The sequence below is a fragment of the Delphinus delphis genome, chromosome 10, assembly GCF_949987515.2.
Source record: "Delphinus delphis chromosome 10, mDelDel1.2, whole genome shotgun sequence".
In the NCBI taxonomy this organism is placed as follows: domain Eukaryota; kingdom Metazoa; phylum Chordata; class Mammalia; order Artiodactyla; family Delphinidae; genus Delphinus; species Delphinus delphis.
The window spans coordinates 39721757-39735475 of NC_082692.2; the positions used below are offsets into that span (position 1 = coordinate 39721757).

The 13719-nt window shown below is 38.1% G+C and overlaps 1 protein-coding gene and 1 pseudogene across 3 annotated transcripts in view; one reads left to right on the plus strand and one right to left on the minus strand.

Moving 5' to 3' along the window:
* The window catches only part of ILRUN (inflammation and lipid regulator with UBA-like and NBR1-like domains), a 119510-nt gene that overhangs the window by 74749 nt on the left and 31042 nt on the right, over positions 1-13719 (plus strand). The gene's annotated exons all lie outside the window — the stretch shown is intronic.
* LOC132432074 (small ribosomal subunit protein uS14-like) lies at positions 4343-11567 on the minus strand (annotated as a pseudogene).

The window sequence follows — 13719 nt, forward strand, 5'->3', positions numbered from 1 at the left end:
AACAAGCATCAGAACCAGAATCAGACATGACAGGAGTGTTAGAATTATCATTCTCTTCAACTTTTGAAGGATAACTTTGCAAAGTACCAAATCCTAGGCTGGGAGGTTTTTTTTCCCCTCAGTATTTTAAATATCTCACTTCACTCTCTGCTTCCTTACATGATTTCTGAGAAGTCATATATAACTTTGATTTTTGTTTCTCTATCAGTAAACGGTTTTTCTCCTCTGGCTTCTTTCAAGATTTTTTCTTTATTGTCAATTTTCTGCATTACGAATATGATTTACCTATGTGTAGTTTTTTGAGCATTTATTTTCCTTGGTGTTCTCTTAGCTTCTTAGATCTGTGGCTTGGTGTCTGATGTTAATTTAGGAAAACTTTCAGTCATTATTACTTTAAATATTTCTTCTGTTCCTATTTTTCTTCTCCTTCTAGTATTCCAGTTATGCATATGTTACATCTTTTGTAGTTGTCCCACAGTTCTTGGGTAGTCTTTTCCATTTCTTTTCCCAGTCTTTTTTCCCTTTGCTTTTTAGTTTTGTTTGTTTGTTTTTGCGGTACACGGGCCTCTCACTGTTGTGGCCTCTCCCGTTGCGGAGCACAGGCTCTGGACGCACAGGCTCAGCGGCCATGGCTCACAGGACCAGCCGCTCTGCGGCATGTGGGATCCTCCTGGGCCGGGGCACGAACCCGTGTCCCCTGCATTGGCAGGCGGACTCTCAACCACCGCGCCACCAGGGAAGCCCTGCTTTTTAGTTTTGAAAGTTTCTACTGACATATCCTCAAGCTCAGAAATTCTTTTCTCACCTGGGTCCAGTCTACTAATGAGCCCATCAAAGGCATTCTTCATTTCTGTTACAGTTTTCGATCTCTGGCTTTTTTGTTTTGTTTTGTTTTCTTAGAATTTCTACCTTTCTCTTACATTATCCATCTGTTCTTGCATGTTGTCTGCTTTTTCCATTAAAATCTTTAGCATATTAACCAGATTTTAAAAATACAAAGAAAACACATTGGAGAATGAGTAAGTGAAAGTAGGATTAAAAGTCTTATTCTTTTAAAAGTTTCTTATTCTTGTTTAAAAATACTTTACTTTGGGGGACACATAGTTTTCAAGGGTAGGATTCCTCTGTGTCCCCCTTTGCCTGGCAAAGCAATGAAGCTATTCTTTTCTACTTCAACCAAAACCCTGTCTCCGAGATTCGATTCAGCACTGGTGTACAGCGGCTGAGCTTTCAGCATCTGTGGGAGTGGATGTTAGTAATGTATGAGGGTTAGGAACAACACAGTGTTGAGGGATAACACTGTTGTTTATTGCTCAGAGGTCCTGCACAAATCTCTGTCCTTGGCCCTTGGGTTTTATCGCTGATAAAATAGGACTGTTACAGAGGGTAGTACAAGGGATGATGAGAGCTTGAGCCTTGTAATCTTCTATGATGGGCCTTATGCCTTGAAATACTTCATTACTTATAGAGTATTGATTAATTGGGGGAGGAGGTTTTGAGGGATCTATTTGAATGCTGATGGGAGGTGTGCTGTGAATTTTGCTAACATCATTTGGAGATTTTGCCCATAAGGAAATGGTAGCTGATTCAATAGGAACAAATGATCAGTGTTTCCAGAATCTGCTCTAGTACCATCAGAGACCGAACAAATAAAGGGTCGTTTAATTCACCTAGTGTGTTACTTTGGTGACTACTGTCAAATTCTAGAATTATTTCTCCCAAATTCTAGCATACTTGTCTAAGAAGTCTCAGCATAATAAATGGGTAGGGGTGGATGAACTAAAGAGAACAGAGTAAGTATCTCCCAAAGGGCCTAAACAAAAGGGAGTAGGTTCAGAGACAGGAACCTCTTGCGGTTCATTAGAGATCCCCCCATTCTAGCTGTTTTAGTACTAAAAGGCAGTGGCTGTTTTATAGTAGTAAGGTTGCGCACTGGAAGTTTGGCTCAAGTGTCAACTAGAACTGGAAGAGATTCATCTCTAATCCGGAGAAAAGTTTTACCAAGCTGATTAAGAGGGAGAATTGGGAAGAGTGCCTGTAGTTCCTCACAGCCCCATCATTGAGAATTGGGAGGAAGGTGGAATTAAAAGGAAAAAAAAAAAGAAAACTTTACTTGGGGCTTCCCTGGTGGCACAGTGGTTGAGAGTCCGCCTGCCGATGCAGGGGACACGGGTTCGTGCCCCGGTCCGGGAAGATCCCACATGCCGTGGAGCGGCTGGGCCCGTGAGCCATGGCCGCTGAGCCTGCGTGTCTGGAGCCTGTGCTCCGCAACACGAGAGGCACAACAGTGAGAGGCCCGCATACCACCAAAAAAACCCCCCCAAAAATCCTTTATTTGTTTGTTTGTTTATTTAATATGGCTGCGCTGGGTCTTAGTTCCGGCACATGGGATCTTCGTTTCTGCATGCAAAATTTTCATTGCGTCATGTGGGATCTTTAGTTGCGTCATGCAGGATCTAGTTCCCTGACCAGGGATGGAACCCGGGCCCCTTGCACTGGGAGTGTGGAGTCTTAACCACTGGACCACCAGGGAAGTCCCTATTTTTCTTAATCTTAATTGATCTAATATAACAATTTGTTCAAAATAATAACAGCAACAGTGTAATCAATTGTGTATGCTTGTGTTCAATTATATGTGTTTGTGTGTATCTGTGTATAAACCGTTTACATACATATATATACGTGTGTGTGTGTGTGTGTGTGTGTATGAATAAGTGAAATGAATGACAGCAGTGATACAAGGGACAGGAGGGAGCGATTAGGAGTATTTTGCTATTATATGATACCTGCACTATCCATGAAGTGGGTAGTGTCATTTATGATTTCACTTGGATTAGTTGTAAATGTACATTGCAAACTGACAACCTCATTAAAAGAAAAAAAACTGATTGTTATACTAAGAAAGGAGAGAAAATGGAATCATGTAAAATGCTCAATTAAAACCTAAAAGGCAGAAAAAGAGTAGAAGAGAAAAATCAGAACAAAGAACAAGAGCAACAAATAGAAAACAGTAACAAATATGGTAGATATTAATCCCGCTATATCAATAACCACTTTTAAACCTCAGTAGTCTAAATGTACAAATGAAAGAGATTGTCAGAATGGATCACAAAACAAGACCCAACTCTACATTGTTTTCAAGAAAATTCTAATATAAATGTACATATACATTAAGAATAAAGGGATGGAGAAAGATGTACTGTGCTAACACTAATCCAAAGAAAGCAGAAGTAGCTATATTCAGTCAGAGCAGACTTCAGACCAAAGAAAATTATCAGGGATAAAGAGGGATAGTATATAATGATAAAGGGGTTAGTACTCCAGGAAGACATAAGAATTCTTAATGTATATGTGCCTAACAATAGGATATCAAACTCTGTGAGGCAAAACTGATAGAACTGAAAGGAGAAATAGACGAAGTCTCCACTATTTTAGTTGGAGACTTCAACACTTCGTTATCAGAAATGGACAGACCCAGCAGGCAGAAAACCATGAGGACATAGTTGAGCTCAACAACACCATCATTATGCTGGATATAATTGACATCTGCAGACTACTTCATCCAACAGCAGCAAATTCTTCTGAAGCTCACATGAAACTTTTCACCAAGGTAAACCAGGTTCTGGGCCGTAAGACACCTTAACAAACTTAAAAGAATAGAAGTTATACAACATATCCTCTTACACCACAATGGAATTAAACTAGAAGGCAACAACAGAACGATAGTGGAAAAATCCCCACACTTCTGAATAACATATGGATCAAAGAAGAAATCTCAAGAGAAATCTAAAAATACTTTGAACTAAATGCAAATGAGAATAACACCTATCAAAATTGTGAAATGCAGCTAAAGCAGTTCTCAGAGGGGAATTTATAGCATTGAATACATATGTTAGAAAAAAAGAAAAACCTAAAATCTATAATATAAGCTTCCACTTTAGGAAACTAGAAAAATAAGAGCAAATTAAATCAGAAGAAAAATATAGAGTAGAGCAGAAGGCAGTGAAATTGCAAATAGAAAATCAATAAAACCTAAAACTGGTGTTTTGAAAAGATTGATTTAAGTCAGTAACCTCTGGCCAGGCTAAGAAAAAAAGGTAGAAGATACAAATTACTAAAATCAGAAATGAAAGAGAGAACATCACTACAGATCCCATGCACATTCAACAGTTAATAAGGAATATTATGAGCAAGTCATGTTGGTAACAAACAGATGTAATGCCCATAAATTTGATAACTTAGGTGTAATGGACCAATTTCTTGAAAGGTGCAATCTGCCAGAGCTCACCCAAGAAGACATAATCTGTATAGGCCATATCTATTAAAGAAATTAAACCAACAATTAATAACCTTACAAAACAGAAAGTGCTAGGCTCAGGTGAGTTCACTGGTGAATTCTACCAGACATTTAAGGAAGAAATTTTACCACTACTCTGGAATCTCTTCCAGAAGAGTGAAGCAGAAAGAATACTTTCTGACTTATTCTATGAGGCCAGCATTACCCTAATGCCAAAACCAGACAGACAGTACAAGGAAAGAAAATCATAGACCATTATCTCTCATGAACATAGATGCAAAAGTCATCAACAAAATATTAGCAAATCAAATCCAACAATGTGTAAGAAGAATAACATATGCTATGACCAAATGAGATTTATCCCAGACATGCAAGGCTGGTTCAACATTCAAAAATCAATTAATATAACCCATTACATCAACAGGCTAAGAAGAAAAGTCACATGTTCATACCAATAGATACAGAAAAACCATTTGTTAAAATCCAACACCTTTTGTGATTAAACTCTCAGGAAACTAGGAAGAAAGGGAATCGCTCTCTACTTGATAAAGATTATTTACAAAAAATCTTTAGCTAATATCATACTTAATGCTGAGAAATTGGAAGTTTTCTGCTCAGATCAGAAGTGAGGCAGAGGAAAGTCCACTGCTTTTCAACATCGTACTGGAAGTCCTTGCTAGCGCAATAAGACAATTAAAGCGAAATAAAAAATATTCAGATTGGGAAGGAGGAAATAAAACCATCTTTTTTTTTTGCAGATGGCAAAATTTGAAAGAATCAACAACAAAATATCCTGGAACTAATAAGCAACTATAACAAGGTTGCAGGATACAAGATTGATTTACAAAAATTAAACGCTTTCCTATAAACCAGCATGAACATGTTCAATTTGAAATTAAAAACACATTACCATTTATGTTTTTATCCCCCCAAAATAAAGTACTTAAGTGTAAAGCTATCCAAGTGTGAACAAGATCTATATGAGGAAAACAACAAAATTCTGATGAAAAGAATCTGAGAAGAACTAAGTAAGTGAAGAGATATTTGTTCATGGATAGGAAGACTCAGTATTTTCAAGATATTAGTTCTTCCCAGCTTGATGTGCAGATTGAACACAGTCCCAATCAAAATCCCAGCAAGTTATTGTGTGGAAATCAACAAACTGATTCTAAATTATATACAGAAAGGCAAAAGACCCAGAGTAGCCAATTCAGCAATGGAGAAGAACAGAGTTGGAGAACGGACACTCTGACTTCAAGACTTCCTATAAAGTAACCAAGATATTGTGGTAATGGTGAAAGAATAAACAAATAGATAATTGGAACAGAAGAGAGAGCCCAGAAATGTACTGACACAAATATAGTCAACTGATCTTTGACAGAGGAGCAAAGACAGTACACTGGAGAAAAGGTATTCTTTTCAACAAATGGTGCCGGATCAAGTAGACATCTACATGTAAAAAAATGAATCTACACACAGGTCTTACATCCTTCACAAATATTAACTCAAAATGGACTATAAATCTAAACATAAAATGCAAAACTGTAAAACTCCTAGAAGATAACATAGGCAGAAACCTAGATGATCTTGGGTATGGCCATGACTTTTATTGGTTGTGCCTCACAGCTCATCAAACCAGAGCCCTCAGCAGTGGAAGCATGGAGTCCTAACCATTGGACTGCCAGGGAATTTCCCATGACTTTTTTTTTTTAAATTGAAGTATAGTTGATTTACAATATTGTGTTTCAGGTGTGCAGCAGAGTGAATTGATTATAGGCAATGAGTTTTTAAATGTAACACCAAAGGGGCATGATCTAAAGAAAGAATTGATAAGCTGGAGTTCATTAAAATTAAAAACCTAAGTGCTCTGTGAAAGACAGTGTCAAGAGAATGAGAAGACAGGCCACAGACTGGGAGAAATTATTTGTAAAAGACACATCTGATAAAGGACTATTATCCAAAATATACAGAAAGCTCTTAAAACTCAATAATAAGAAAACAAACAACTCAAAAAACAAGCAAAAAAGAGTTGAACTGACATCTCACCGAAGAAGATATACAGGTGCAAATAAGCATATAAAAAGATGTTCAACATTTTGTCATTAGAGAGTTGCAAATTAAAGTAAGTTACCACTACCTACCTGTTAGAATGGCTAAAATCTGGAACACTGTCAATGCCAAATGCTGGCAAGGATGTGGAGCAACGGAAACTCATTTATTGCTGGTGAGAATGCAAAGTGGTACAGTCACTTCGTTAGGCAGTTTGGCAGTTTCTTACAAAACTAAAATATTCTTACCATATTTATAGCAGTTACATTCATAATTGCCAAAACTTGGAAGCAATCAAAAACATCCTTCAGTAGATGAATGGGTAAATAAACTTTGGTACATCTAGACAGTGGAATACTATCCAGCATGAAAAAGAAATGAGCTTTCACTTCATGAAAAGATACAGAACACCTTTAAGTGCATATTTCTGTGTGAAAGAAACCAATCTGAAAAGGCTGCATACTGTATGTAGCCAACTATATAACATTTTAGAAAAGGCAAAACTGTGGAAATAGTGGTTGCCAGGGGCTAGGGGAGGGAGGGATGAATAGGCAGATCACAGGATTTTTAGGGCAGTGAAACTATTCTGTGATACTATAGTGGTGGAAACATGTCATTATACATTTATTAAAACCCATAGAATGTGCAACATAAGAGTGAACTCTGACATAAACTATGGACTTCGGGTGATAATGATGTGTCTGTGTAGATTCATCAGTTGTAACAAATACACCACTTTTATGTAGGATATTGATAGTAAAGGAGATTTTATGTATGTGGAGGCAGAGAGTATATTATCTTCTCAGTTTTGCTGTGAACTTACATCTTCTTCTAAAAATAAAGTCTTAAAAATAATGAAGTCTATGAAAACTTATTTTCAGTAATAAAAAATAGTAAACATTAGGAAATAATAACTTTCTAGGTCAAATGGTGTCTGAAGGGGCTTTCCCAGATATGCAGTATTTTAACTAAAAAGATTCAGATTGGTGACAGGGTATCACATTTCCAGATTGCAGTAAATAAGCATAAACTCTGGTTGAGCATGACTAATGCAGTTTGGCATGAGTTGAGGGTTCTGTGTGCAAAAGAGTGGGAGGTAGATTGAAGGTGATGGTACTCTGAAGCATATTTACACCCACAGGTCATCTGGAAGAGAGATGAGTAGCTGAGTGTCATGGCCCAGACTAAAAGGCCCAATGCATTGTACCTCTGCTGTGAGAGGGTGGTGAGGGTGGCTCCCTTTGTAGGACTGGGAAGTCCCAATGGCTATGAGTGAGTCCCAAGACCCCCTGTGTGTGGATGCTGCTACTTTAGTCTAGGGATTAGTAGTCATTCGTTCCCTCAAAGCTCTGTGCCCAGAGTCAAGCCAGGAAAATTTTGGGCCTGTTAATAAGGGCCTGCAATGGAAATGAAGAGGAAGGGATACTTAGGAAGATTGGGTAGGACCAAAGAGATGAAGAAAGTGAAAAATGAAAGGAGAATGAAGAAACATTTAACAAATTCTGCTTTGTCTCTGTCTGACTCTGACTTGTCAGTGAATGTGACGTCTGTAATGTAGTTTTCTTAGGAGAGAATGTTGAGGGGAAGGGGTATCTGTTTTCTTTGTTTCGCTAGTTCTCACATTGGTCCAGCTAGGATGATGATGTTGACTGGGAGCAGTTTCCCTGAACCCAGAAACAAAGCCCATCCTCTTTTAGGAGGAGGGGGAAGGGAGAGTTGATGTAGTACATTATCAGAGATCTTACCAAGGATAACTAATTACCATCAGTAATGCTGTTTTACCCTTTTTGTCCATGATTATGTCAAAGATAGCGTTTGAGTTTTTTAAAAAAGACAGATGGGGCTATGTCTTGTTATTAGGCTTTTTAGTATTCAAAACATACATATACCTCTGCAGAAAGATATCAGTCCTAAGTTAAACCTTACTTTAAAGTACATGTACCAAGAAGAACAGACCTCTTTCTCTCTTTTTTTAATGGAACTACTTAAGGTTGAATTAAGTAAATCAGTTGCTAGTCTAAAATTTGACTTTCTGGTTCTTGAACTAAATACTTGGAAGTACTTCTTCTGTTCAAATATTCTATTTTAAATTACCCTTTGGTAAAAATACTACAGATATGAAGAAGCACCAAGTGTGTCGCAATCAGATTGGTTGAGAAATGCAGTAGAAATAGTAAAGGAATGAGAATTCCAGCCATTTTTCTCCCTATTTGCATGTAAAATGAGCAATAAATGTTAAGCCCTTTTATCCAATGTTACATTTAAGTGCTTTTCAAAGTTAATGCAAAACGATTGTTAAAATGCCAGTTTTAATCTGTATATTTTTTTCCAGTTACATACGTTTGGCTCTTAATGTGCTATAGTTTTGATTCCCTGTGTTACCCTTAAAACATAATTATACTTTGAGATTTAAATTAGCAATTTAAGTTGCTTAAATGTACTTTCATGCTATATTTTCTGCAATTGTGCTATCATCCACTCAGTTATACTTTATTAGTAGGCTATAAAATTTCAAATTATTAAGATGTTAGTATTTCCATCTTTTCTGCCAGGAATAGTTGTCTCCATAAGTACTCTCTCTTTCCTGGTTGGTGGAACATTCAAAACTGACCAGGGGAAAAAAAAGTGCTGCCTGATGTTATAGATAAGTACTAGTCCAGGAGTTAAATAGATCTGACCTCTGGTTTTGATTCTGCCACATAATAGTGATTGACCTTGAGCAACTAATTTAAAGTTACTGGGCCTCAGGGTTTTGTTTGTTTGAATTGTGGTGAAATACACATAACAATTTACCATCTTAACCATTTTTAAGTATACAGGTCAGTGGCATTAAGCTCGTTCACATTGTTATACAGCCATCATCACCATCTATCTCCAGAACTCTTGCAAAACTGAAACTCTGTACCTATTAAATAATAACTCCTCTTCTCCCTCTCCCTCCAGCCCCTGACAGCCACCATTCTACTTCCTGTCTCTGAATTTGACTATCTGAGTACCTCATATAAGTGGTATCACACAGTTTTTGTCCTTTTGTGACTGGCTTTTATATCAGTTCATGTTAAAGTTTCATCCAAGTTGTAACATGGCTGAGAATTTTCCAACTTTACAAGGCTGAATAATCCATTGTATGTATATCTCACAGTTTTAAAATCATTTATCTATCAATGTACACTTCGATTGCTTCTACCTTTTGGTATTATGAATAATGCTGTTATGAAAACGGGTATACATATATCTCTTTGAAACTCTGCTTTTAGTTCTTTTGGGTATATACCTAGAAATGGGATTGCTGGACCATATGGCAATTCTATTTTTAATTTTTTAAGGAAATGCCATACTGGTTTCCATAGTGGCTGTACCATTTTACCCTCACACCAGTGTGCAAGGGTTCCAGTTTCTCCACATCTTGCACAGACTTGTTATTTCCTGTTTTTTTGACAGTAGCCATCCTAATGAGTGTGAGGTAGTATCTCATTATGGTTTTGATTTGTAGTTCCCTAATGATGAATGATATCAAGCATCTTTACCTGTGCTTTTAGGTCCTTCAGTTTGTTCACGTCCTTTGCCCATTTTTCCCTCCAGTGTGAATACTTTTATATAACTGAGGGAAAATAAGCCACATATTTTGAAGATGAATCCGTTGAGAAGATAATAGTAAATTTTTAAAAGGAGATTTCTATAGTCAGTTGACTATTCCATTCACATTAAAACTCTCAATTGAAAAGGGTTTTTGTTTTTGTTTTAATGTACAAAGAGCTAGCATTGTTTCTGTGGTAAGGTAGATGTCCTGGATGACCCATTCAAGAAGTTAGCTTAGTCCAACTTAATGAAGCCCATCTCCTTCGTGTACTGTTGGGAAACACTGGTGGTACATATTGAGGCTGTACTTTTGGATCGTACTGTGCAGGTTTGAGCAGATGTAGCAAGAGCAAGAACCTTGGCCTGATTTTCTTGGATGGTTCCATTAGAGCTGCTGGTGACCCATCTTGCTTTCTCATATGCAGCGAGGCAAAAGGCCCTTTGCCCATTTTCAAATCAGGTTATTAGTTTTATTTTGTAGGAGTTCTTTATATATTTTGGATATTTGCCCATTATCAGATATTGATTTGTAAATATTTTCTCCATTCGGTGTTTGCCTTTGCACTCTGTTGATTGTGTCCTTTGATGCACAAAAGTTTTAATTTTGATGTAGTCCAGTTTATCTTTTTTCTTTGGTTGCCTGTGCTTTTGGAGTCAAATCCAAGAAATCACTTCCAAATCCAGTGTCATGAAGCTTTCCTTCTGTTTTCTTCTCAGAGGTTTAGTTCGTACGTTTAGATCTTTGATCCATTTTGAGTTAATTTTTGTATGTGGTGTAAGGTAAGGATCCAAATTCATTCTTTTGCATGTAGATATCCAGTTTTCTCAACACCCTTTGTTGAAAAGACTTCCCTTCCCCATTGAATGCTCTTAGTATTCTTGTCAAAAATCATTTGACCATAAATGTGAGGGTTTATTTTTGAGCTCTCCATTCTATTCCGTGGTCTATATGTCTTTCTGCCAATACCACACTATTTTGATTACTGTAGTTTTGTAGTAAGTTTTGAAATCAAGAAGTGTGAGACCTCTAACTTTGTACTTCTTTTTCAAAATTATTCGGCTCTTAGTGATGCTGAGATTAATCAAAGTGTTCAAGTGGTGACAGCCTGATCCCTCCAAAGTTCCTCCCCATCAACCAACCTTTTGTCTAATGGTTTTGTTCATTGATTATTGCCTGAATCATTTCAATTAGGGATTACAAAGTGGCAATTTTTTCCCACATATATTAGCTAGAGTAGTTTTGGGCGGAGGAAACATTTATTTATCAACAATGACTTATTTTCCTGAAATTCAGTTTTACAAATTAGGCTAGATTAAATGCTTAGTTCTTTACCTTTAATTGCCAGTTCTTTAGAGTAAGGGTTTGGTGCTTTATTTACTTTCAGTGAAACTAGTGAATGAAGAGGAGGATCAAATATTATATTCCTTTTTTATAGGTATCATAAACTCTTAGATTTTATATAGGAAACCTGTTTTACTGTCATTGGTAGAGTCCTCCAGCGACAGTTAGACATAGGCAATCATCAGACATTACTCTTAGCATTGAATCTAACTTCCAACAGTGCAACACAGTAAATATTTTTTTAATGTCACACTGCTTAAGTATTTCTGCATAAATAATTTTCTTTCTTTTTTTAAAAATAATTTTCTATTGAGCACCTATTCTGTGTCAGTCACCATCCTAGGAAAATTATTATTATTATTATTATTATTATTATTATTTTGCAGTACGCGGGCCTCTCACTGTTGTGGCCTCTCCCGTTGCGGAGCACAGGCTCCGGACGCGCAGGCTCAGCGGCCATGGCTCACGGGCCCAGCCGCTCCGCGGCATGTGGGATCCTCCCGGACCGGGGCACGACCTCCTGTCCCCTGCATTGGCAGGCGGACTCTCAACCACTGCGCCAACAGGGAAGCCCGGAAATTTATTTTTAATCTCCAATTCTTACTCTTGTCCCCCTTTGACCTAGCGTGTTGGTTTTTTTGTTTTTTTTTTTCTTGAGTATGTAGAACATTTCTGTGATCCTAAGTCTCAATTTAGGAATGGTGTATTTAGAAAGGTCTCCCTCCTGTTCTGTCCCCTTCAGATAGTGCCTTCCTCTTCCTGTAAGTGCTCATTTTTATTTATTCATTTATAGATTATCCATTCAGTGTTGCATTTTGTTTTGTTTTGCAGACACCAGCAAATGTATATAAATGTGTCCTTTTTCTTACAAAGAAGTGTCATGACTGTAGATATTGATCTGCATCTTACTTTTTTTCACTTCATAATTATATTCTAGAGATCACTGTAGAAATATTCATTCATTTTTATGGCTGTGGCGTATCCCCTCAGGTAGATATGTCTTCATTTTTCTAGCTTAGTTCCCACTGATGGACATTTGAGTTATTTTAAACTTCTTCCAATATAAAATTAAAAAATCCTTTGGAGAGGGGCTTCCCTGGTGGCGCAGTGGTTGAGAGTCCGCCTGCCGTTGCAGGGGACAGAAGTTCGTGCCCCGGTCCAGGAAGATTCCACATGCCGCGGAGCGGCTGGGCCCGTGAGCCATGGCCGCTGAGCCTGCGCGCCCGGAGCCTGTGCTCTGCAACGGGAGAGGCCACAACAGTGAGAGGCCCGCGTACCGCCAAAAAAAAAAAAAAAATTCCTTTGGAGATGTAATATTGGCACACATTATTGTTTTACATGCCTTGAAACAATAACTATAGATTGGATTGATTAAAAAAATTTTCTTGCTTTTACATATAATGTAATATTATTAATTTTCCTCCTCCAGCTTCTTCCCCATTTCTCTGCTCTCTTTCATAGCAGAAGTCCTTCAAACATTTAGTATCAGTAATGGCTATCTCCACCTCCTGTTTCCTAGTCTCACGAATTTTTTCCATTCAGGCTTCTGTCCCTACCATTCCACTAAAACTGCTGCTCTTTTCAAAATCACCAGTGACCTGCATGATACTACACCCAGTGCTTTGTTCCCAGTTTTCAACTTACTTGATTTATTAGCTGGATTGGACCCACTTAATAACTCTGTTTTCCTTGAAACACTTTTGTCATTAGGCTTCTAGAATACTATATACTCCTGTTTTTTCTTTATTCTTGGGGCTGCTCCTTCTCTTTCTTTTTTTGACCTCCTTATTGAATTCACTCCTCTTTCCTTATATTATCAGCTGGTGGGGAGGGCAGTTGTACAGGAAGGGAAGACTGGTAGGAAGGGGTGGAGTCTCTGCTTCTAGGAGTTGAGGCTGGGAGGGGGAAGAGAGGAAGGCGTCTGGGTTCAGAGATCACCTGAAACAAGCCTGTAGTCTGACAAAACCAGATAGACATACGTGGTGAGGGAAGACACTCCAGGTGACCTGTGGGATGCCGTGCGGTAAGAGGGAGGAGGGAAGCAGCTTCTGTAAGGTTGGGTTCCTGCTGAAGGATTCTGAGGAGGCTCTAGGGAAGTGGGATCAATTTTGGATTGGCTGCTGTTTCTGAGGCAGGACTAGAAGTGAGGATTAATTAGGGCTTGGGTGCTATCGTGGGTGGCAGTTGGGTATCCTTAGTAATAGATGGCTGTAACAAAGCTGGTCTGGGAGCGTCGTTGGTAAGAAAGCAGTAGCCACTCAGAGAGGGTCATTATAGCATTTTACAGCTGCTGTATGACCTTGGGAGAAATAGTGTTTCCTGTTTCCTTTGTACCTGCCTTTATCTGTGTCTGTCCTCCCAGCCCGATTAATGGCAATTTGGGTTTTTTTCCCCATTCTGAGCTGATTTCATCTTTTGTCTCAGACATGTTTTCACTCTTTGTTTCATGGCA